General features: G+C 36.2%; 1 long non-coding RNA gene across 1 annotated transcript in view; it reads left to right on the forward strand.

Moving 5' to 3' along the window:
- The first annotated feature begins 1,444 nt into the window (after positions 1-1,444).
- LOC112623526 overlaps positions 1,445-26,173 on the forward strand; it is a 150,437-nt gene continuing 125,708 nt past the window's right edge. The window contains exon 1 of the long non-coding RNA XR_003119157.1: positions 1,445-1,577. This is a non-coding gene — a long non-coding RNA (uncharacterized LOC112623526). The remainder of the gene's footprint in view (positions 1,578-26,173) is intronic.

Below are 26,173 nucleotides of genomic sequence, written 5' to 3' on the forward strand. Positions count from 1 at the left end.
TGAATGAATGCATTCAGGACCACTGAAATTTGATTTCAACTTCCCTTTCCAATCTCATTCCACTACTATTTTATTTATACCTTGTGCTCCAGCAAATGTGGCATGCTTACTGGTGTCCAAGTATCTGTAAAACACCTGTAGTTTCCTATGGATAATCTCACATTTTTTTTCAAGTTAGAACAGAGTACTCCAACAGAATTTTTTTTTTTTTTTTTTTTTTTTCAATGATGAAAATGTTCTACACTGTGCAATTTGGTAGCCATTAGCTACGTGTGGCTACTGAGCACTTGAAATGGGCTCAATAATATGACTGAATTTTTACTTTTATTTCAGCTCAAGTTAAATAGTCACATGTGGTTAATGGTAACTTTAACAGAACAGGCAGAATGTCTTATACTATGCATCTCAATCAACATTCTGTAAAAATGTTCAAGGTTCATGGTGTGTAACCCACTGTCCTGAAGATTTCCTGGATGTTTCCAGCTAAGGGACTCCTTTTCTTGTTAATTACTCAGGACTTTTGTGTTTTTTTTTTGAGACGGAGTCTTGCTCTGTCACCAGGCTGGAGTGCAGTGGCCTGATCTCGGCTCACTGCAAGCTCCACCTCCCGGGTTCACGCCATTCTCCTGCCTCAGCCTCCCGAGTAGAGTAGCTGGGATTACAGGCACCCACCACCGCGCCCATCTAAAGTTTTTTTTTTAATTTTTTTTCGGTATTTTTACTAGAGACGGTGATTCACTGTGTTAGCCAGGATGGTCTTGATCTCTTGACTTTGTGATCCGCCTGCCTCAGCCTCCCAAAGTGCTGGGATTACAGGTGTGAGCCACCGTGCCCAGCCAATTACTGAGGACTTTAATTGGACCATAAATGTGACCCTTATCTATACTGCCTCATTGCTTTTCCTATTATTGCCCTTGTCTCCAACCTTGCATCCCCAAATGTTAGAAATTTCCTGAAATGAGGAACTTATTTGAGGGCTGTGTTTAATAAAATCTCAATAAGCATTTGTCAAATAAAAGCAGGCAAAATTGTACCAAGCATAAATGTGTACATACTTATGCACTGTAGATGTACAAAGACACATACATTACTGGACAACAGATACATACACATAGAGGTTCATATGTTCAAAAGTGTTGCTGGTTAGATAGGACGGCACATGTTGTGGCTGTGTGAGAGAAACTGGGTCAGTAGAATAGATAGGAGAGGATGACTAATCTGTCAAATGACCACAGGGTGCTTGCCTAATTTATTTGGCTGGGAGGTAAAAATAATTGTGGCGATCAGAAGTACAAATGATTTTTATTAAAGTAAATGAGGAGGTGTGGCCACTCAGAATATACTCTAAATTCACAGTTCAGGAAAAATTCTGAAATCCGTCCTGATAAAATGGTTACGAATTCATCCTGACTCACACTTTTTTCCAGAATGAATTTATAAAATGATGAACTCTCACTTCCTAAATTTTCTGCAGATGCCACTGTTGCTGGAGAAATGTCACTGCTAGAGAATAGAAGACTATTATTCCAAAGGGTATTTAAGACTGACTGAATCAGGTCTGGAATATTATTGAAATGGTAAGATAAACTCAAGTACTTTCTGGGAAGAGAAAAATCCTTTTTAGAAAACATGGTCCCTTCTGAATTATGGGCAAATGTCATCAACTTGTTTTCAATGAAACTTTATCTACTAACAGCGAGGAGATGGGACAAAGCTCTGAGCTCCCCTCCCCTGCGAGTCCTGCAGCTGAGGTTTCTTTCCCTTGAGATCGTGGGTAATGGAAACAGCTGAAGTTAGAGGTCATTAACATTTTGAGAACACCGCAAACTGACAGTGTGTTACGTTATGACATTTCATCCCAAGACATTTAATCTCTTTTAATTAGTGTTTATGTTGGTAATACTTCACAGTTATTTCCTTTTGCATAAAAATGGAACACTTGGGCATGTCATTAACATAAGACTGATTTGCTTATTATCCATAGTAATTGTTTCTAGATCTTTTTCTCCTTTCCTTCCTCCTTTCTGCGTTCTCTTAATTGATTTTGACCTTTGCTTTCATTTATGCTAGTTTTGAAAACATTTCCCATTTTTTCCTTTGTTGATATTCGACCTAGCCAGTTCGTTGGTTGGGGTTCTCATACCATATTCTTAGTAAACTTTAAGTGTATGGTTTGGAAGAGAGCCCATCTCACCTCTCTGAAAATGCTCATGGCACCCTTGTTGTTGGTTAGAAACAACTTCTTCTCTGAACGATGTTCCATGGATGACTCAGCTGCATAAAACTTCCCTCTCCCCTGCTTTCCTCCTCTCCTTGGCTTAGGATATTATTGTAAGCTTCTGGCACCTGCCTTCCTCCTTCCATTTATCTTTCCTTCTTATGTGCCAGGTACAGTACTTTGTCTTCCTTTAAAGTTACTTAAGCTTTTCTTGCCCCAAAAACCTCTTGATTAAATCCAGAAACGATGAGTGTTGATTATTTTTACTAGAGAAATTATACATTCCTTTGCATAAAAAAGTAGATGCATATTTTATTCCATGAACTAGTAAAAATTCCATGCAATTTTCTTTACTTTTAAATAAATGAACATAATTTTTGTTATAAATCTTTATTTTGCCATGTGATTAAAACCTAATCTCAGTTTAGGCAGAGTTTCTCAGCCTTGACACTATTGAGATTTGGGGCTGGGTAATTCTTTCGGAAACTGTGTATTATAGAATATTTAGGAGCATCCCTGACCCATGTCTGCCAGATACCAGGAGCACCTCCCAGCTGTAACAACCAGACACATCTTCAGAGATTGCCAAATATCTGCTGAGAGGCAAAATAGTTCCCTGTTGAGAACGGCTAGTCTAGTGGGGCTCCCCTCCCTTTCTCTGGGTTTGTCTATAATGGAAGGCAAGGACTTAGGGAAAGAGGGAGGCCGGTCCTTGAAATCATTCTGCATCCACACAGATGCATCTAAAGCATCCCATTCCTACTGTGACCATGAGCCCCTGGTGCCTTTACCTTGATCCGACTGAGGGCTCTCGGAGTAGCTGCCTCTACTCTGCTCTCAGGCATAAGGGAACCTCCTGTTCCTGGTAGGGCTGCAAGGTACACTGGTAAGTAGCCTTAGGCCTGTCTGTAGTGCTGTTCTAGGGAGCCAGGCTGAGGGACAGGAATACTGGGATTTTGCTGGCTCCAGACTGTCCCTTGGGGATAGGGGCCCAGTTTGGTCTGGTCTTGAATTCCTAATTCTCTGTGGACTTTCTAACAGAACACCCAACTCAGGAGCCTGACATCACATAAGCTCTCTTTCTGCTGTGACTTTCCTTGTTCCTTGCAGGTCTGCCGCCCTTGTGTAGTTTGAGGACAAGGAAGCCTGGAGTTTCATCTGGTTTTCCAAATATAATGTTTTATGCCCTAAAAGTTACGTGTTTCATAGTTGTGCTTTTGACACCAACCTAGTATTTTTCTCTGCTTTTCTGCTGCATTCCTTCCTTGAGGCAATGAATTCTGGCAAGCAATGTGTGGAGAAAAGGATACAAAAAAATAAGAGAAAAAAGTTTTGGTTGAAATCAAGTTTATAACATCCTTACCCTATTTTTAAAATTTGAGATTCCTATGCCTCTTTTTAAAAAATGAGTTTCTTCTCATATGTATATTCTGTGTAATATTTTTCTTGTGGTTTTAGATACAGAAACTGTTTCTCTGTGAAATCATTCTCTTAACTTTATTCACATAAATTCTTTATTTTGATGTGATTAAATCAATTAATTGATGTTTTTGGAGTTTTAAGAAGTTCTTCCCTTACTCTAGGGCACATTACCTTCCATCTTTATAGTTTTCCTTGATTTATTTCTTTAATATATCTGAATTCCATCCTTTTATGTGGTAATAGGTGTGAATTTTTCTCCATAATGAGCAATTTTGCTATCATAATTTACAGAACCATCTGATTTGCGTGCCATCTTTATTACATATTAAATTCTGAGATACAAATCTGTCTCACAGAAATCCTGGTCTGTAGGTCAGTTTTGTTGCTTTTTGCATCAATATCATACTGTTTCTTAGCACAATAAACTTGTGGCTATTCTTAATAGCTGTTAGGCTAAATTTTTTATCTCCTTTGCTTATCATGTTGATATTATCTATAATTATAATTCAAGGTTGCTTTTAAACAAATAAATACAGACTATCTGTTAGACTACACACCAGTATTTTGGTGGGGTAAATAAACGGAAATGAAAGCAGTAGAAAGTATTGAGCCTATTGCATTCTGGGCCACAGCATAAACATTGAGTAGAAATCACTATTAGACTGGGAGGAGAAACTCCAATTTTGGGGCTACAAGGATTAAGCTGCATGACTAAGAAAGCATTCACCTCTAGAAATTTTAAAATTGAAAACCATAACAAATGAATGTAAAACTTAACTAAAGTGTTGCATAGTGTAATAGAAGCATCTAAATGGAGAATTCATTAATTGTAATATAGATCTGGAAAATTTTTATGGAATGCAGAAGGCAGAGGCCAAAGTTGGAAAATAAGAGGGGTTGATAAACATAGAAATTGAAATAATGGCAAATAGGTATCTAATCAGTATTCTAGAAGGAGAAATTTATAAAGTATACATAAATCAATAATAATAGTAATGCCCAACTTGTAGAATAGAAACAATACAACAAAGAGCTAAATGTTTGGGAAACAATAGCAGCGAACAGTGAGGGAATGAATGGGATTACCTTAGAAGGTTCTTTTGTTCTTGGGCTGCGGGTAAGTATACTGATCAGAGTTAGACTTTGCTAAGTATGCATTTTAAAATTTCAAGGATAATCACAAAGAAAAACTGAATGTTTATATTCCAAAATTATAAAAAAATAAAAAGAAAACTGGGGGAAAGACCCCAATCAATCTAGAACAAGGCAATTATAGAACAATTCTTTCTTTCTTTCTTTCTTTCTTTTTAATAGACTGAGTCTGTCTCTGTTGCCAGGCTGGAGTGCAGTGGTGTGATCTCGGCTCACTGCAATCTCCGCCTTTCAGGTTCAAGTTATTCTCCTGCCTCTGCCTTCTGAGTAGCTAGGATTACAGGAATGTGCTGCCATACCCAGCTAATTTTTATATTTTTAGTAGAGACCAGGTTTCACCATGTTGGCCAGGATGGTCTTGATCTCCTGACCTTGTGATCCACCCACCTCGGCCTCCCAAGGTGTTGGGATTACAGGCGTGAGCCACTGTGCCCGGCCAAAACAATTCTAACTGGAGGGTCAATAAACTGACAAAGTCTCAGCATTTTAGATTTTTACATAAGCAAACCAATGCACAATGTAAGCAGTACAACAAAACTAGAGACTTTACTTATCAGAAGCCACTGACTAACCTCTACCTAGGTATTTTCCACTCTAAGCCATCAAATAGATTCTCTTTGCCTTCCTTCCATGTCAGCCTGTCAAAGCCTGCTGCCCATGCTACTGCAACTGAGCTCTCTGAACCCCTTCTGGTTCTGAGTGCTCCCCCGTGCATGAATCATCTACTACTCAAATAAACTGTGTTAAATGTATTTTCTCTAAAGTTTTTCTTTCTAATTTAATGAGAAAAAAATCACAAAAATTGATACAAAGAGAAAATACAAAATAAAGCAATAAGAAGAAATCCAAATAATTAGGAAATACTATGAACTGGCATAGGTTGTTTTTAGACATACCTAATAGAAAAGCACACAATGAAAAAGGAGAAAACTGACAAGGCTATTGTAATGAACTCTATAAGTTTGCCTCTTATTAACCTGAAAAGCTAGCAATTTCATATTGTTCTAATGTGACAGTATAAGACAACATAGACCTTAAGACCTTAAGACAGAAACATTTGAGATAAAGAGTATAATTATATATTAATGTAACTTGGAATCCACTAGGAGAATATAATACTTCTTAAGAATGTAATAGCAGAGATTAAAAGCATATGAAGCAAAAAATTGACAAAATTACAGGGAAAAACAGAAATATCCAGGATCATAGTGGGAGATTTTAACACCACTCCCTGTCATTGATAATTGAACAATGCAAGTATATGAAAGATTTGAATAATACAAAAGAAAAATAATCTAGCAGACATGCAAAATATTTTTCTGTTGGAAAATAGACATGGTTTTCAAGACCACAAAGAACATTTTTGGAAATAAATCATCTTTAAAACCATAAATCAAGCATCAGTAAATATCAGGGGACCTGTATGATAGAGATAGAGGTTTTTCACCATAGAGCAAGTCAGTCTCAACAAATTTTAATAAATCAGAATTATACAAACTATATTTCTGACCACAACACAGTTAATTAAGAAATCAGTAATTACAGAATAATTTTCAAAAATCCCACACTGTTAGAAATTAAAAATAATCTTTGAATAATCAATGTTAAAAGTTTGAAAGAGAACTATTGAACAAACTCAAAATAGAGGATAGCATATAATACAGACAGGAGTATAAGTCAATGAAAAAGGAAACATCTCTTAGAATTAATAAAAGCAAAAACTGCTTCTTTGGAAAGAAAAAAAATGAAATCATCCAAGCATTGACATGATTGATGTGCAAAAAGAAAAAAGACTTAGATAAACAGTATGAAATATAAAAAAGAGATCTCATTAGAGACAAAACAGAGTTAAAAGATAATTGAGAACACTGAAAATCTTTAAACTCAAAATTAAAACTGTAGCTGGAATAGACAAACCTAGGAGGAAAATGTAAAACTGATTCAAGAAGAAATAGAAATCTTGAATAGATTTATAACCATAAAATAAATGGAATTAATAATTAAAAATCTTCCCAAAAAGAAAATGCAAGGTCAAGATGATTTCTGAGTGACATCTATAAAACAAATAAGAATACATACCAGCAATAATATACAAATTATTCCAGAGCCTCGTAAAAAGAAGGGCACACTTTCACCACATTTTCTAAAGCTAGACAAATGGTAACAAGAAGTCCAAATAAAGACAATGCAAGAAGAATGATTATAAGCAAGCTCCATAACATGCACAGAATCATAAATGCAGCATTACCACATAAAATCCAACAGCGCGTTTAGAAAGATAAGGTATCACTTTTAATTTGTATATGCATCCCAGTCATGCAAATGTATTTTAACATTAGGTAATATAGGTAATATATTAACAGATTAAGGGGAAAATGATTAATATTTACAGCAAAACATTTGATAAAATTCATTCATAATAAAAAAAATCCTGAAATTTTGGAATAGAAGGCATCCTTTGTAAGGATCCTGACAAAAGGATCTATCAAAAATCTATGGTAAGCATTTATATTCAATAATGAAATACTAAAATGAGGAATGAGACAATTGAGCACCATCACTGCTTCTATTTATCATTGTTCTTTACATTGTAAGTTGTGGATTTGAGAAGGAAATCTAATCTAAAATGACTGAAAAGGAAAAAGCAAAACTATCATTACTTTTGTACATAGTAAACCCAAAAGGATATACAGGCAAATTATTAGAAATAATGCAAGTTTATAAGGTTCTTGGATGTAAGATGAATATCTAAAAGTAACAATAGTGTTTAAAAATCAATTAAAGAGATAACATTCAGCATTACACAATTAACATATATACGAATAAATCAAAGATGTGCAAACTCTATTGAAAAAATTTAAACCTTATTAAAAGACATTAAAGACCGTGTGTGTGTGTATGTGTATGTGTGTGTGTAAATGAACACATAAACATATAGCATCTTTGTGGTTTGTAATCAAAGTAATAAAGATGACAACACTGATCTGTAGATTAACCTGATCTATATATTAATCAAAACACCTGTTGTATTTCCCATGAAACTGTCTGAAGCTAAAATTTTATAGAACAGTGAATATCCAAGTAAAGGGAAATTACTCTTGAAGAAGATTACAGTGTGAGAATTTGGTTTACCTGATGCCAAGATTTCCTATAAAGCTGTGTTAACTCAGTGTTGGAATGACACAGAGATGGACACATAGACCAATAGAAGAGAAGAGAGCCCACAGAGAGACCTACACATGTATGAAAACTTGATACATAACAATTGCCACACTAGATCCATGAGGAAAAGATCGACTATCTAATAATCTTTTAGAACAAGATCAGCACGTTTATTCCTAACTGATCAGATAGTAAAAGTTTTTGAATTTGTGGGCCATATGGTCACAACTATCAGGTCTATTCTTGGAATGCAAAGGTGGCATAGATATTATGTAAAAGAATGGATGTGGCTGTGTTTCCATACACTGTATTTACAAATGAGAGCTGCAGTTTGCTTATTGCTGTTTTAGAAGGCAATACAAGAGAATATCTGTAATCTCAGCATAGCGAAAGCAAGAAAACAGCTCACAGCTGAAAAATAAAACATTGATAAATTCAACATTAAAACTCTATTTTTCAAAAGATTTCATCAAGAAAACTACAAAGCCCCAAACTAAGATATTTGCAACAGAGAAATAAATTAAGAATTAGTATTTAGAATATATAAAGAAGTCCTATGAAGTAAAAAGAAAATTCAAATAAGAATCCAATAAAAAATTGAGCAAAGTATATAAACAGGTATTTCACAGAAGGGGAAACACAATGGACATTAATTACATAAAACAACAATAAACTTCATTATGGTAGTGCAATTTAAAAGTGCAATTAGTTATTATTACACATTTGCTCTACTGATACACAAAATCTTACCATGCGTAGTGATGGCAAGTATGGGAATCAAAGGAACTCTTAAATGTTGCCAGAGAGAGTGTACACAAGGTATAATAATACTTTTAAAAATAAGTTGGCACTATTTTGTAAGGTTGAAAATGCATGACCGGGCATGGTGGCTCACGCCTGTAATCCCAGCACTTTGGGAGGCCGAGGTGGGTGGATCATCTGAGGTCAGGAATTCAAGACCAGCCTGACCAACATGGAGAAACCCCGTCTCTACCAAAAATACAAAATTAGCCAGGCGTGGTGGCGCATGCCTATAATCGCAGCTACTCGGGAGGCTGAGGCAGGAGAATTGCTTGAACTTGGGAGACAGGTTGAGGTGAGCTGAGATTGTGCCATTGCACTCCAGTCTGGGCAAAAAGAGCAAAACTCTGGCTCAAAAAAGGGAAAAAAAAAAGAAAATTCATGAACCCCATAACTGAGCAATTCTATTCCTGCATGTGCTATATATTATAAAGAAATACCTGCTCTTGTATCTAAAGATAGGTACAGGAATATTGTATCAGCATCATATTAGCAACAAACTGGTAATAACACAATGTTCTTAGAAAAATTGATGAATATATTATAGAATATTCATATAATGGAACATCTATTCAGCAGTGAAGATGAACTACAGCAATGTGAATCAACATGGGTGAATATTAAAAAGTAATATTAAGTAAAAAAAGCAAAACACAAGAATATAAGATATAAATTTTATAAATTTCAAAAATAAGCAAAACTGAAAATATATTGAAAAGAAACGTAAAGATGTGATTAAAAATGGAAACTCAGGCTGGTGGGTCCTACTGATGAAGAGTGAGGAAGGAGGAAAGGATGATGAGTAGCACTGATACTTAGTTTTTTGCTTTATTTTTATATTCATAACTTGCATATATTTTATACATTCTTTTTGCATATCAAATACTCCAAAATATAAAATTCTGAAACACAAATCTTTCATCTCCATTAAATTGACAAAAATTTGTCCACATGTGCTATTTTTTTCTTTTATTTCTTTTTTAAAGATAGAGTTTCTTGCTGTCACTTAGGCTGGAGTACAGTGGCATGGTCATAGCTCACTGCAGCCTTGACCTCCCAGGCTCGAGTGATCCTCCCATTTCAGCCTCCTGAGTAGCTAGGAATACAGGTACATGCCACCACATCCAGCTGATTTAAAAAAAAACTTTTTTTTTGTAGAGACAAGGTTTGTCTGTGTTGCCCAGGCTGGTCTTGAACTCCTGGGTTCAAGCAATCCTCTCGCCTCAGTCTCCCAAAGTGTTGGGATTACAGACATAAGCCACTGTGCCCAGTCTGTTTTTCCAATATTCGAAGATAATTTTTCTTGAAAATCACTTTCTATCCCCCTTTCCCCACCTTGTTCATTACTATGCTTATATTCATCCAAATTGTATTGTTTTTATATTGTTACTTTAATTTTTTTAACTGTTTACTCCACTTGATGGTAAGGTCCCCGTGAAATGATTTTTCAGTTAATGCCATCATATCCATTTTCTACACTTCTTAGCTCTGCACTATATACCCAGAGTCCAAAGCCTATATCACCTTGGTCTCCTTGCTCTCATATTTCTCTCTGGGTTGGCCAATGGAAAGTTCTGGTTGGAGAATGGAATGAGAGAGGAGAGAGATATTGGGATGTATCTCCCCTCAGTGTTCTTGTCTTTTTTATTCCTCATGACTTCCAGGCAGCTCTTGCACCACATCTGAAAGTCTCATTGGGTTCTGTACCATGTACCGCTTGCCACTTCAACATTGGGCATGGTAGTAGCTTCTCACTGTTGCTAGTCTTGGGGTCTCTCAATTTCCCCTGTTTATTTCCTAAACGTTTTCTACCATGTATAAGTAGCTCTTTCATCAAAACCATTAAATGTATAGCATCTGGGGTAAATTTTTATTCTTGCCAGAGTCTTGTTATCTTCTTGGTCTGTTGTATTCACTGCTGTTTCCTCAACATCTAGAATAATACCTAACAGAGTAGGAACTTAAAAAAAGGGACAAATCAATGAACTCATGGTCACTAGCCAATTACCACATGATTTTGACCCAGCAGCAGCAACCGATTAGGTCAAATTAAGGTTGGGAAATTGATGATGCTCTACCTCCTGGCTAGCAATAGCCCAAGATGGTCTGGCATAAGAGCTTGGCCAAAGCTAAACGATAGTGACTAACACACCAAATTCTCTTCCTTGGAGAATTTCAATGCAAAATACATATATATATATGTTCCAGTTAATAGTGAAGGGTGAAGGCTGATGTTGAAAACGATGCAGAAGACAGATATCAAAGACTTTAAGATGGCATTCGTCATGAGAGGCTATAAATATCTAGAGGCTGCCAGTACATTCAAGTTCAAAGTACAGACGTCATGACTAAGCAGAAACTAAACAATATCCAGCAGTAGAGACTCAGAGAGGAACTGAATCATCATATTGGCAAGAGCCTGCCTAACTAGAGAATGACAAGTTAATGTTGTTAGTAAAATGACTTTGGACCCTAAATCATCTTTCCTCTCCTTTGACATCGAGACTATACCTCTTACAAGATTAGCAAGGATTCTCTTTGTTTTCTTTTCTCATTTTTTTTGGTAACAAATCCCTCATTATTTCATGTTCCAGCAAATATAAAAAGCTAATGGAAAACCAAAGCTTCTGTCTTCCTGTGTGGTATTTTTTTCCTACCATATCACTGATACTGAGATATCAATCAAATTGTAATCTTATTTATGATTTTTTCTTATTCTAGTTTAGTTTAGAGGAAGTTATAAAACCCATTATTTCATGGCTGGACCATACAATGATTGCTGCCCAATTTTGTTCTTTTCTTTCACATTATGTGTGAGTTTTGGAAAACACCGACAGCAACCAGAAGGTAATCCACAGGGTAAGCTCAAATTTGCCAAAACCCCATTGTATGTATGTTTACAGGTGATCTAAATTGTAAGTGGGAAAATAGAAACATACAAATATCTGGGATGACAGTAAGGAGGATGACAAAAAAAGATTAGTAATTTCATTCTTCCTGATATCCCAAATTTTGAGCAGAATTGCTCTGAGAACAGAATCTCAGGAGGAATGTCAGCTTGGCAGGGGAACAAGACAGAATAAAATGATAACTCGTGAAGCAGGGACAGAAAGGATAGCAGCAGCTTTAGGGCTGTGCAAAGGGCAGCCTGGCACAGGAATGCATTCTTTGAGACAGGTTCATAAATGGTTGATTAGTATGAGAGGAATGCAGGGGTATCATTTGTCTGGATTGTCCCAAGGCCCTTGACAGAATGTTTTCCCGAAGACTCTTATACAAAAAGTGAATTCAAATTACTTTGAAAATTGGCTGATGAGTCCAAAGCAAAGAAAAAAAAAAGATAAATTGCAAATGTAGCCAGCTCTAGCAAAGTACCTGAAAATGACAAAGGAACTGATGCCAATTTTAAGTCTTAAATTTTCAAAAGTTACCTGAAAGTAGTTTATTAAAAAAAATGCGGTGACTTAGACTTACTGTATATTCAATACTGAGTTAGGTACCCTGAGTGCAGTGGCTATATATGCTGAGCCAAAATGAAGAATAATTTTATGTCGCTTCTGGATGCAAGAGGTAGGAACAAGCATGAGTGACTCTTAGAAACAGAATGTCAACATCCCAGGAATATTACCTGTGAGCTTTCATCCTTTAACAGATTGCTATGGGTAAGAGGAGTCCGTTTACTAGAGGTAAGTTGGGAGAACTTCTATTGTTTTGTAATTATAATTACATTATTAACAAATAATATAAAAATAATGTGGTCTGAAAGAGTAAATACAACATATTCTGAAGAGCCCCCAATATTTAGGCTACAGAGGACTTGACACTCTGGATCACATCCTGATCTTAACTTCAGGGGATGACTATGACTTTCAGATGAAGAACAGCAGCCATTATGTCTGTGAATCAAGATCATTTGTATGCCACTCATTTAAGATTAGGTTGACTTTTTAAAATGGTAAGCAGAAGATGGTTTCTGGTGCAAATGGATTAAGTGTAAAATTCAAAGAGACTTGTGAAATTCACAATGATTTACACTTTGATACGAATGGTGCTAATGAAAATAACTTTAGCATTATAGCACATTTAAAGGTTTTCAGGAACATTATCTCATTTGAGTCTTGCACCCCTATGAGCTCAGTACTGTATGTATAGTCATTACCCTAGTTTCAAAGATGAGGAAAGTGAGGCCCCAAGAGATTAAGTGATTTTTCTAAGGTTTTACAATATTAATAGATAACTGTAACTCAAATCACATTATTCTACATTTTGTATTTCCTTATCGTAGCTTGTCATATAATAAAGAATCTTGAGCAGGAAAGCTCAGTGGGGAGCCAAGCAATGAGTTATTGTTAGATTTTTTTCCCTTAACTCCATTGCTGCATGTTTACTACACTAAAAATGCATTTATGTCAGTATAGGTTTGTCTTTTCTACCAGACTGAGCTGCAGGAAAACAGAGATCAGCTCCTTTTTGAATGCCAGCCCTCCTTATCTAGTGCGAGTCTGCTGACATGTTAATTTGGCTGAGCTGAATTCTAAGACATGAAATTTTATGCATTTTAAGATAAGAATATATTCTAGAAGCATGCTGTATTATTTCTAAACAAAATCTGTTATTTTGTGATAATGGAAGGAAGAAAACTTGGAGATTGAAAAGGGAGAATACATCTTTATAAGAGAATGATTTATATTCCTTTGCTTATATATCCAGTAATGGGATTGCTGGGTCGAATGATATTTCTGCCTCTAGGTCTTTGAGAAATTGCCACGCTGTCTTCCACAATGGTTGAACTAATTTACATTCCCACCAATAGCGTAAAAGTGTTCCTTTTTCCCTACAACCTCGCCAGACTCTGTTGTTTTTTGACTTTTTAAATAAATGTTTTATATTATACTTTAAGTTCTAGGGTACATGTGCACAACATGCAGGTTTGTTACATAGGTATACATGTGCCATGTTGGTTTGCTGCACCCATTAACTCATCATTTACATTAGGTATTTCTCCTAATGCTATCCCTCCCCCTCCCCCTCCCCCAACCCCACAACAGGCCCCAGGGTATGACTTTCCCTGCCCTGTGTCCAAGTGTTCTCATTGTTCAGTTCCCACCTATGAGTAAGAACATGCGGTGTTTGGTTTCCTGTCCTTGTGATAGTTTGCTCAGAATGATGGTTTCTAACTTTATCCATGTCCCTGCAAAGGACATGAACTCATCCTGTTTTATGGCTGCACAGCATTCCATGGTGTATATGTGCCACATTTTCTTAATCCAGTCTATCATTGATGGACACGTGGGTTGGTTCCAAGTCTTTGCTATTGTGAATGGTGCTGCAATAAACATATGTGTGCATGTGTCTTTATAGTAGCATTATTTATAATCCTTGGGGTACATACCCAGTAATGGGATCGCTGGGCCAAATGTATTTCTAGTTCTAGATCCTTGAGGAATCGCCACACTGTCTTCCACAATGGTTGAACTAGTTTACACTCCCACCAACAGTGTAAAAGTTCCGATTTCTTCACATCCTCTCCAGCATCTGTTGTTTCCTGACTTTTTAATGATCACTATTCTAACTGGTGTGAGATGGTATCTCATTGTGGTTTTGATTTACATTTCTCTGATGGCCAGTGATGATGAGCATTTTTTCATGTGTCTATTGGCTGCATAAATGTCTTCTTTTGAGAAGTCTCTGTTCATATCCTTTGCCCACTTTTTGATGGGGTTGTTTTTTTCTTGTAAATTTGTTTAAGTTCTTTGTAGATTCTGGATATTAGCCCTTTGTCAGATGGGTAGATTGCAAAAATGTTCTCCCATTCTGTAGGTTGCCTGTTCACTCTGATGGTAGTTTCTTTTGCTGTGCAGAAGCTCTTTAGTTTAGTTAGATCCCATTTGTCTATTTTGGCTTTTGTTGCCTTTTCAGTAATAGCCATTCAGACTGGTATGAGATGGTTTCTCACTGTGGTTTTGATTTGCATTTCTCTAATGATCAGTGATGTTGAACTTTTTTCCATGTGATTGTTGGCCACGTGTGTGTCTTCTTTTGAGAAGTGACTGTTCATGTCCTTTGCCCACTTTTTAATGTTTTTTTTTTTCTTGTAAATTTGTTTAAGTTCCTTTTGGATGATGGATATTAGACCTTTGTCAGGTGGATAGATTGCAAAATTTTTCTCCCATTCTATAGGTTGTTTATTTATTGTTACTTTTGCTGTGCAGAAGCTCTTTAGTTTAATTAGATTCCATTTGTCAATTTTTGCTTCTGTTGAAATTGCTTTTGACATCTTTGTCATGAAATATTTGTCTGTGCCTATGTCCTAAATGGTATTGCCTAGGTTTTCTTCTAGCATTTTTCTACTTTTGGGTTTTACATTTAAGTTTTTAACCCATTTGGAGTTTAGTTTTGTATATGGTGTAAGTAAGAGGTCCAGTTTCAATTTTCTGCATATGGCTAGCCAGTTCTCCCAGCATCATTTATTGAATAGGAAATCTTTTTCCGTATTGCTTGTTTTTGTCAGGTTTGTTGAAGATCAGATTGTTGTAGGTGTGTGGTCTTATTTCTGGGTTCTCTATTTTGCTCTGTTAGTCTATATGTCTGTTCTTCCACTAGTGCCATGGTGTTTTAGTTACTGTACTAACTGTAGCCCTGTAGTATAGTTTGAAGTCAGGTAGTATGAGGCCTCTAGCTTTCTTCTTTTTGCTTAGGATTGCCTTGGCGATTTGAGCTCTTTTTTGGTTCCATATAAATTTTAAAATAGTTTTCTTCTAATTTTGTGAAGCATGTCAATGGTAGTTTAATGGGAATCACATTAAACCTATACATTGCTTTGGGCAGGATGGCCATTTTCAAAATATTGATTCTTCCTATCTATGAGCTTAGAATGTTTTTCCATTTGTGTCATCTCTGATTTTTTTGAGCAGTGGTTAGTAGTTCTCCTTAAAGAGGTCCTTCACTTCCCTTATAAGCTGCATTTTTAAGGTATTTTATTTTTTTGTGGTAATTGTGAATGGGAGTTCGTTCGGTTTGGCTCTCAGCTTGCCTGTTGGTGTATAGGAATGCTAGTGACTTTTGTATATTTATTTTGTATTCTGAGACTTTGCTGAAGTTGCTTATCAGGTTAAGAAGCTTGGCCAGGAACAGTGGCTCACACCTTTAATCCCAGCACTTTGGAAGGCTGAGGCAGGAGGATCATGAGATCAGGAGTTCAAGACCAGCCTGGCCAAGATAGTGAAACCCTGTCTCTTCTAAAAATACAAAAATTAGCCAGGTGTAATGGTGGGTACCTGTAATCCCAGCTACTCAGGAGGCTGAGGCAGGACAATTTCTTGAACCCAGGAAGTGGAGGTTGCCATGAGTTGAGATCGTGCCACTGAACTCTAGCCTAGCCTGGGTGACAGAGCAAGACTCCATTTCAAAAAAAAAAAAGAAAGAAGCTTTTGGGCTGAGACAATGGAGTTTTCTAGATATATGATCAGAGACATATGTACGTGTATGTTTATTGCAGCACTATTCACAATAGCAAAGATGTGAAATCAACTTAAATGCCCATCAATGACAGACTGGATAGAGAAAATGTGGCACATATACACTATGGAATACTATGCAGCCATCAAAAGGGATGAGATCATATTTTTTGCAGGGACATGGATGGAGCTGGAGGGCATTATCGTTAGCAAACTAATGCAGGAACAAAAATACCTCATGTTCTCACTTATAAGTGGGAGCTGAATGGTGAGGAAACATGGACACATGGTGGGGAACAACATATACTGGGGCCTGTCAAAGGGTAGTGGATGGGAAGAGGTAGAGCATCAGAAAGAACAGCTAGTGGGTGCTGGGATAAATACCTGGGTGATGGGATGTTCTGTGCAGCAAACCACCATGGCACATGTTTACCTCTGTAATAAACCTGCACATCCTGCACATGTACCCCTGAACTGAAAAGTTGGAAATACATAAAAAAGTCAGGAAACAACAGGTGCTGGAAAGAATGTGGAGAAATTGGAACACTTTTACACTGTTGGTGGGATTGTAAACTAGTTCAACCATTGTGGAAAACAGTATGGCGATTCCTCAAGGATCTAGAACTAGAAATACCATTTGACCCAGCCATCCCATTACTGGGTATATACCCAAAGGATTATAAATCATTCTGCTATAAAGACACATGCACACGTATGTTTATTGTGGCACTATTCACAATAGCAAAGACTTGGAACCAACCCAAATGTCCATCAATGACAGACTGGATTAAGAAAATGTGGCACATATACACCATGGAATACTATGCAGCCATAAAAAAGGATGAGTTCGTGTCCTTTGTAGGGACATGGATGCAACTGGAAACCATCATTCTCAGCAAACTATCGCAAGAACAGAAAAAGAAACACGGCACGTTCTCACTCATAGGTGGGAACTGAACAATGAGATCACTTGGACTCAGGAAGGGGAACATCACACACTGGGGCCTGTCGTGGGGTTGGGGGAGAGGGGAGGAATAGCATTAGGAGATATACCTAATGTAAATGACGAGTTAAAGGGTGCAGCACACCAACATGGCACACGTATACATATGTAACAAACCTGCACGTTGTGCACATGTACCCTAGAACATAAAATATAATAAAAAATAAAAAATAAAATAAAAAGGAGGATAATACTTCAGCGTCTTTTCAAGAGAACCTTGGGATATATTTCATGTTTTGAAACTTATTCCTGCATTCTTAGGAAAACCATTGACTTATGTTTACTTGTTAAGTAAATGGTTTATCTATTTTTAATGTACTATTTTATTCTTTATTTCCATTAATTTCTTTATGCTGTGTGTGTTTTTCCAACTACTTGAGTTGAATGTTCATTTATGTTTTTTTTTTAAATATTGAAAACATAAGGTTTTGAATTTGAATAAATATTTTATGTCTTAGCTACTTCTAAGTTACACAGGATTTTATGTGTCTCTTTTTACTAATTATAAAAATCCACTCAATTCAGAAAAGCATGAACAAGAAAGTATCACTCATGATCTTAGCAATAGAGCAGGGATCTGCAGACTACGCTTCACAAGCCAAGTCCAGCTCACTCTAAGTGTTTGTTAAAAAAAAGTTTTATTGGAAACTAGCTACACCCATTTGTTTACACAGTGTCTGTGGCTGCTTTTGTGTTACCCATGGTAGAGGAGAGCAGTTGTGACAGAGACCAGATGGCCTGCAAAGCCCCAGATATTTGCTATCTAGCCCTTTACAGATTTTTTTTTCTTCTGATTCCTGAGTTAGAGAAAACTAACAACATTTTGGTCTCTCTCTCTCAGCTCATTTATTTTTGATATCAAAATATTGGCATTTATCTTTCTACCTGTCTGGGGGAAATATTGTCAGTGGTCTTCCTAATGCCATTTTTCCCCCTTAATTCTTATTTAGAGAAAATTGCCTGTTTGAGGGAATGTGTCTATATAAAAATACTTAATTTTCTCTACTTTTCTTCAATTAAGAGTGATGTTGGGATATAATTCTGAACAATGAGGGTGCTTCAGTTTCTGATTTCTATAGGGCATACAAACTTAGTAACTTAAATAAATATTTAAAGTTTCTGGGTACTTCTGATCTGGACATGATCGTGGCCGGCCTTATTCGTGTGTCTGTGGGATCTGGTGAGCTGGGTAGAGGTTGGCTGGACTGGAGGGCTGCAGGTGGGACCATTCAGCTCTTCCTGATGTGTCTTTCGTAATGATATAGCTGGTTCCTGGCAGTGAGAGGGAGTTCTCATGGCAGTGCCAGTAGTCCAAGTGAGAAAGCAGAAATGTGCAAGTTCATTTTCAAGTCTTTGCTGTGTTGTTTGCTACCATCCTGGTGGTCAAATCAAGGCACCTGTCCAAGCTCACAGTCACAGCCAAAGAGCATAAATATGAGAGGCATGAGAAATTGGGTCCACACATGCAATCGATTTACCAGATAGACATAGGTAAAGGTGCATGAACAGGGTATCCCTTCCCAAATAAAAAGAGAAGGTATTTCTTCTGCCCAAAAGAGAGATGTGAAGTCTGGAGGTGTGGTCACCATCTTGTGCCTTTGAAGTGACATATACAAGAACAAAGGTCCATCTATTTGTTGATTATAGTGGAGCACAAAGATAGATCTTGCATTCCCGACATTCTGTTTTTGCCTCTTGAGCAATTGTGGAATGAGTCTGTTGTAGGAGAAAAATAAACCCTTCCTGAATCACCTCCTAGCATCAGGTTTCTGCTAAATATTGTCAAGTATGTTTTTCAGTTAATAATACATTGATAGCATTTCTTATTAGTACATATAAATCTAAATTAGTACATACAAATCCGTTCTCACAAATGGCTTATAATATATGACTCTACCAAAACTTATTTAATGAGCCTCCTCTTCAAGATATTTAGGTAGCTTCCAGATTTTCAGTATTACAAATCATGCTTCAGTGATCATCTTTGCACATATATCTTTGCACACTTCTCCAAGTGTCTGTATAGGGTATACTTCTGTTAGAGAAATTTTGAAGAATGAACATATTTATGTTGTTAAACATATCGCAAGAAAATTCTGCAAAAAATTGGTAAAATTGACTTGCCTATCAATAATTTATGAATATACTTATTGTCCCAAAACTGCTCCAAATTTGGGTTTTGACAATCTTTAAAGATTTTGCCAATCTATTTGAAAAATATATATCCCATATTTGTTTTAGTTGATAATGCTTTGATTTTTAGTAAGATTGGCCCCTTTCCACATATTATTCACATTTATAAATGAACTTTCTGCTTATATCTTTTACTCATTGTTCTGCTTGTTTGCCTATCTTTTTCTTGCTACATTGTATTTGCTTTCTACTTACTGTAATATGATTGATTGTTTGTATATGCTTTATGTGTTGTATACATGTTCTCCTAGTTTATTGTCTTTTTTTTGGTTAATGTACATTTTCCATGAAGAAGCTCATTTTTGTTCAGAAAAACCTACTAGCTTTTTAAAAATAATGTTTCTGGGTCTTGTCTATGGTTTTAAATCCCTTTCTTTTTTTTATTTTCTTTTCTTTATTATTATACTTTAAGTTCTAGGGTACATGTGCACAACATGCAGGTTTGTTATATATGTATACTTGTGCCATGTTGGTGTGCTGCACCCATCAACTCATCAGCACCCATCAACTCATCATTTACATCAGGTATAACTCCCAATGCCATCCCTCCCCCTTTCCCCCTCCCCATAATAAGCCCCGGTGTGTGATGTTCCCCTTCTAGAGTCCAAGTGATCTCATTTTTCAATTCCCAACTATGAGTGAGAACATGCGGTGTTTGGTTTTCTGTTCTTGTGATAGTTTGCTGAGAATGATGGTTTCCAGCTGCATCCATGTCCCTACAAAGGACACGAGCTCATCCATTTTTATGACTGCACAGTATTCCATGGTGTATATGTGCTACATTTTCTTAATGCAGTCTGTCACTGATGGACATTTGGGTTGATTCCAAGTCTTTGCTATTGTGAATAGCGCTGCAATAAACACACGTGTGCATGTGTCTTTATAGCAGTATGATTTATAATCCTTTGGATATATACCCAGTAATGGGATGGCTGGGTCAAATGGTATTTCTAGTTCTAGATCCTTGAGGAATTGCCATACTGTTTTCCACAATGGTTGAACCAGTTTACAATCCCACTAACAGTGTAAAAGTGTTCCTATTTCTCCACATCCTCTCCAGCACTTGTTATTTCCTGACTTTTTAAAGATTGTCATTCTAACTGGTGTGAGATGGTATCTCATTGTGGTTTTGATTTGCATTTTTCTGATGGCCAGTGATGATGAGCATTTTTTCATGTGACTGTTGGCTGTATGCATGTCTTCTTTTGAGAAATGTCTATTCATACCCTTTGCCCACTTTTTGATGGGGTTGTTTGTTTTTTTCTCATAAATTTGTTTGAGTTCTTTGTAGGTTCTGGATATTAGCCCTTTGTCAGATGACTAGATTGCAAAAATTTTCTCCCATTCTGTAGGTTGCCTGTTCACTCTGATGGTAGTTTCTTTTGCTGTGCAGAAGCTCTTTAGGTTAATTAGATCCCATTTGTCAATTATGGCTTTTGTTGCTGTTGCTTTTGGTGTTTTAGACACGAAGTCCTTGCCCATGCCTATGTCCTGAATGGTATTACCTAGGTTTTCCTCTAGGGTTTTTATGGTATTAGGTCTAACATTTAAGTCTCTAATCCATCTTGAATTAATTTTCATATAAGGAGTAAGGAAAGGATCCAGTTTCAGCTTTCTACTTATGGCTAGCCAATTTTCCCAGCACCATTTATTAAATAGGGAATCCTTTCCCCATTTCTTATTTTTGTCTGGTTTGTCAAAGATCAGATGGCTGTAGACGTGTGGTATTATTTCTGAGGGCTCTGTTCTGTTCCATTGGTCTATATCTCTGTTTTGGTACCAGTACCATGCTCTTTTGGTTATTGTAGCCTTGTAGTACAGTTTGAAGTCAGGTAGCATGATGCCTCCAGCTTTGTTCTTTTGACTTAGGATTGTCTTGGCAATGCGGGGTCTTTTTTGGTTCCATATGAACTTTAAAGTAGTTTTTTCCAATTCTGTGAAGAAACTCATTGGTAGCTTAATGGGGACGGCATTGAATCTATAGATTACCTTGGGCAGTATGGCCAATTTCACGATATTGATTCTTCCTATCCATGAGCATGGAATGTTCTTCCATTTGTTTGTGTCCTCCCTTTCTTAAAACTACAAAAAATTCTAAATTTTCTTTCCATTACTTTTGTGGTTTTAAAATATATCTAAGACTTCAATCCATTTGAATTTTTTATATGTGTTTAGTGTGGGAAGAAATATAATACTTTTCTTTCAAATAAATGACTATTAGTAAAAGTGGTCTTTGTTGTGTGTGTTTGTGTGTGTGTATACACATCTTTGTCAGGTTATGTTATGAGTCTTATTTTGGCTTTGAAAAAGATAATAGGAAGATTTTTATCTTTACATGATCTGGAAATGTTTAAATAACAAAAGAATATTTTTAAAAGGCTTGCAAAGATTTTTTATAAATACTGGCAATTTTGGGGAGTAACTGTTTTGGGGAGTAACTTTATTTCATTTGTTATTTTTGTTCTGTTTAGGTTTTCTATATTTTCTGGAATTTCTTTTGATAATTTATATTTTCCTAGAAAACTCTCAGTGGTTAGCTAGTAGTTTGTTTTGTTAAAATATTTTTCTACCCATTTGCAGACAATTTACTTTCACATATATTTACGCATTCCAACTTCTGTTATCTAATTCATTAATTTCTGGTTCTTCTTTTTTCATTCTTTCATTTTGTCTTTCTTAGGGATTTTCTTGTTGCTGCTGTTCTTGAAATGAATACCTTATTGTTCAATGCTGTAAGTGTTTCAGGCTACAAATTTTCCTCTCTGTACAGCTTTGACCGTATGTCTTAGTTTTCAAGTTTCAATACTTGAAAAAGAAGTATTTTCATTTTTATTATTTTGTAATTATTCTTTTGACTTTTTTCAATAATACATTTTTTGAGAAGCAGTTTACATTTTTAAGAGATTGGACTGTTTTTCTTACATTTCAATTCCGCTATTACTTGCTAGTTTATGGAATTCTAGATGAAAATTAATATAAATTATTTGTACTTTTTGGTCTCAATGTTTTCCTTGAGAGTTAATATTCAATCACATTTTCTAAGTGATCTAATGATCTACAGATGCTTTATGCTGAATTCTCCATTTTTATGGCAATATATAAAGTATCTAATGACATATATATGCTGTATTTTGCCATTTAATAGATATAAACATATATTAGTATTTTATATTATTATGTTACTTAGCATAATCCTTCAATTCCCTTTTCATAAAGGCTCTGTGATGCTGTTAAAGCAGATTCCTGGGCACCATTCCTAAAGACTCTGATTGGGTGAGTCTAAAATCCAAAGAAAAGCCCTACCACAGTGAGCATGCTCTTTGCTGCATGGGATAGGAGTGGCTGAGGGAAGCCCTGTATATTCAGATCTTTTGTTTGACAATTTGTGTTTATTTATTCAGCTCAGCTGACTCTGTTTAGCAGCAATACAACTAACTACTTCTTTATCTCCTTCCCCTTTTTGATCTCCAGATCATTTCTCAGGGTTAGAAGTATCACAATATATTGGCACTCTGTGCTCTATCTCAATTTTGTTAAAAACGTATTGGTTGGATTGTAGCCATTTCCTAGTTTCATTGAACATAGAATTTTCTCTCTCGGATTATTTTGCTGCTCTGGTGGTTTTAAAGAGAGATCATTTTCAAGAGAAGTTTTTTTTTGTTTATTTTTCTTTAGTTCTGCTATTTCTTTAATTCATCTCAATCTGTAATCTTATATCTTATCTATCACCTTGCAAAGTCTATGTTTCCCTTAATTTTCTCAAGTGCAGAGCATTTTCTGCCTAAAAAATATTCCAGAGTCAAACTTCTTAATCTAGTTTCAGTGTGCTACATTTATGTTCTCATTTTGAAATATTCTTCTTGCATAGCTTCTCCATTTTCTTTTCTATTTTATTTCAATAACACAGGCTTATGTAGGTTTGATCTCCCATCTCCTCAGTGATAGTGTAGTTGTATTCTTGGGATCTCTACCTATTTTCCAAGGAATTATTAAGATCCTCCCTTTAAAGTCCATGTTGGACAATTTAGCTATATCATGTATCAGATATTCCATATTTCAGTTATTCAGCAGCCTGAGCATGATAGGAAGTTGAGTACCTTGTCACTCACAACTGGGTAATTATATAAAATTCTGTGAAACATTTCTTGATGTTTGAAAAACGGTAACAGAGTACAGTTTGAGAAGATAGAGATGATCCTTTCCTGCCCAGAGATGTAGACATCCGTTGTGGAGTCACCTTCTTCAGGGACAACTTGTCACACTAGTTTGACAGTGCTTGGGGGAAATGTTCCATGGTTCATGGACTTTCTATATCAGAAGGTGAATATGTTTTCTCCACCATGGATAGCTGCCCTTAGTGCTATTGATTGGGAGCTGTGAAAATGTCAGAAATTCAGTCTTTTTCTGTGCCTTATCTTCATCTTCAGACTTTGCCCCTTTAGGACATATTTTGATAGCAATACAATGTACCACAGTGCTCTTTGCAGATTAGGAAACTAAGGCATGGAGATGTTAAGTAAGTCAATCAGCCCCAAGTTTAGAGATGGAATGTGAACATAGGTGACCTAACCGCCTGACTCTTTACCACTATGCTATCCCTTCTTTTTACCAATATTTATTGAAGGCCAATGATATAAAGCCCTTAGCTGGTAGGGCATCATAATATGACTTCATAGGAGAGCTTGAGATTTTTAGATCTACAGATAATACACAAGCCTTTTTTAGGCAAAGTACTCACTGTCTCCTCAATTTATGAGTCTTTCAATTTATATACTTGCTGATGTCTCTTTCTGCCAATTCTCTCCTGGAAATGCACACAGACACTATAATAGCTAAAAGGCAGTCCGCCTGAGAGAGTAGAAGGAGAAGAGAGGTACAAACCATTGCAAATGCAATAATCCACCTCTGGATAATTGAAAACTAATTAAATAGTATGATGTTCTAGGAGATTTGTCCAAGGCTTTCTAATAATAATCTAAAACATGGTAGTTGTTTTGTAACATTTGTGACAGGACTACTCTTTCAGGTGTCTGCTAAAGATATGATTAAGATGAATTCATTAATTAATCAAACATTCTGTTCAGTTCTCCTTTTATCCCCCCCTTCTAACTGCAGTTGATATTTTTCCAGGACACAGGAGGTATCATGATTCAATTGGCTGAGGGAAACAAATAGCATTTTTCGATAACAACTCAGTCAGAGGTCAGTTGCCAAGATTTTATTGTTCATCCCCACACAGTAAGATGATTTCTTTTCTCTTATCTTTAGCTTGACACCAATATGAGGCGGCCTAAGTTTCCTCTGCTATGTTTGGTGATTGATTTGATTTTTGTAGCCAGGGAAGCATCCTTTCACTGCATGAAGACCTGGGTCTACCAAGGCTTCTGCAGAGAACTGCTGGAGCACAAAGGATTCATCTCAAAGTTTGTTTTAGAGACTTGGGAAATTTTAAAAGCTTACCGAGGCAGTACAGCAAATGTAGCCTAATATTAATACCGTAGACTACCAGGAATAGCAAGTCCAAAGCAACTAACCTTACTTCCAGCATCTAGGCTGGCAAAGTTCATTGATCAGGTTCTCTAAACTATGCTCTGCTCATATCCACCTTTAAATTATTTCCATTATCCCAGAAACTAATATACTCCATAAGGCTAAGACCAAATAATCCAAGTTAATAAAAGCAAGTAAGTAAACGAACACCTATCTGACAGCCTTGCATGAAGCAACAAACCATCTAGGTAGTCCTTATAGTTCTGAAGTTTTCCTCTCACATTCAGCAGAGCTCTCAACCATCCTTCTGGATTTTGCCATATCGTTTAACTCTTTCCCCTATCATACAAATGAGAAAACTTAAGTAATAGTTGTAATTATGTAGGTTATTCTACTTCTCAATAGAAGTATGATGCAGGGTGTCTTGGTCTGTCTTGAACTAGGCTCTCTGGTTTTTGTAGAATCACTGACTGATTTCCGTTATGCCATTTGGATTTTTTTAACCTCTGGGTTCTTCTCCTCAACTCTACTTTAAGAGCCAGTAGTATTTATTGAAAGAATACTATGTTTCTAGGCATCTTACGTCATTACCTTTAATCATCCCAAGAACCCTAGCAGGCATCAATACTAATTCTGTTTCACAAGTAAAGAAATTGACGTTGAACTAGTAAGTGGTGGAACCTCTGTCTGAGTCTGAGACTCGACTCAGGACTCTCTCATTCAAAGTAACCACGAAATTTCAATTCATATAAAAAGGAAAATCTTTATGCCAATACAGGTTTTCAGGGTTTGAGGAAGATATCAATGAAACTACCATGAACTGGCTCACTTTATTATTTCTCACAAAAGGTAGTTGTTGTAAACCTTTTTACTTAGATTTTGCTTTGTGCACAGTCTGTTTCTATGTAGCATGGCATGAAAGGAAGAAAAATTATTCAAAATTCAGTAACTTCCTTATTGATAAATATGGATATCAAATCCAGATGATGCAGATTCCTATGTTTTTGGAGAGGAGAAAAAAGAGGAAAGGTTTATGTAAAGAGGATTAAAGAAACTTCTCCAAAATCCAGCAGCACAAGGGGATTTTTATTAGCTTTACAAACAAGAATAGAACTTTGAACAGTTCATAAACTCTAAGTCAATCTGACCCTTTGCCAGGAAACATGAATTCTCTTTCCAGTGGGTAACAATCAGTGTTGGATTAGTCAGCACCTGTTCCTCTTCTTCCCCATTTCATTTGTTTCTGCTAAGAAACTGGCAATTATTTGCATTTAA

Source organism: Theropithecus gelada, chromosome 4, assembly GCF_003255815.1.
Source record: "Theropithecus gelada isolate Dixy chromosome 4, Tgel_1.0, whole genome shotgun sequence".
In the NCBI taxonomy this organism is placed as follows: domain Eukaryota; kingdom Metazoa; phylum Chordata; class Mammalia; order Primates; family Cercopithecidae; genus Theropithecus; species Theropithecus gelada.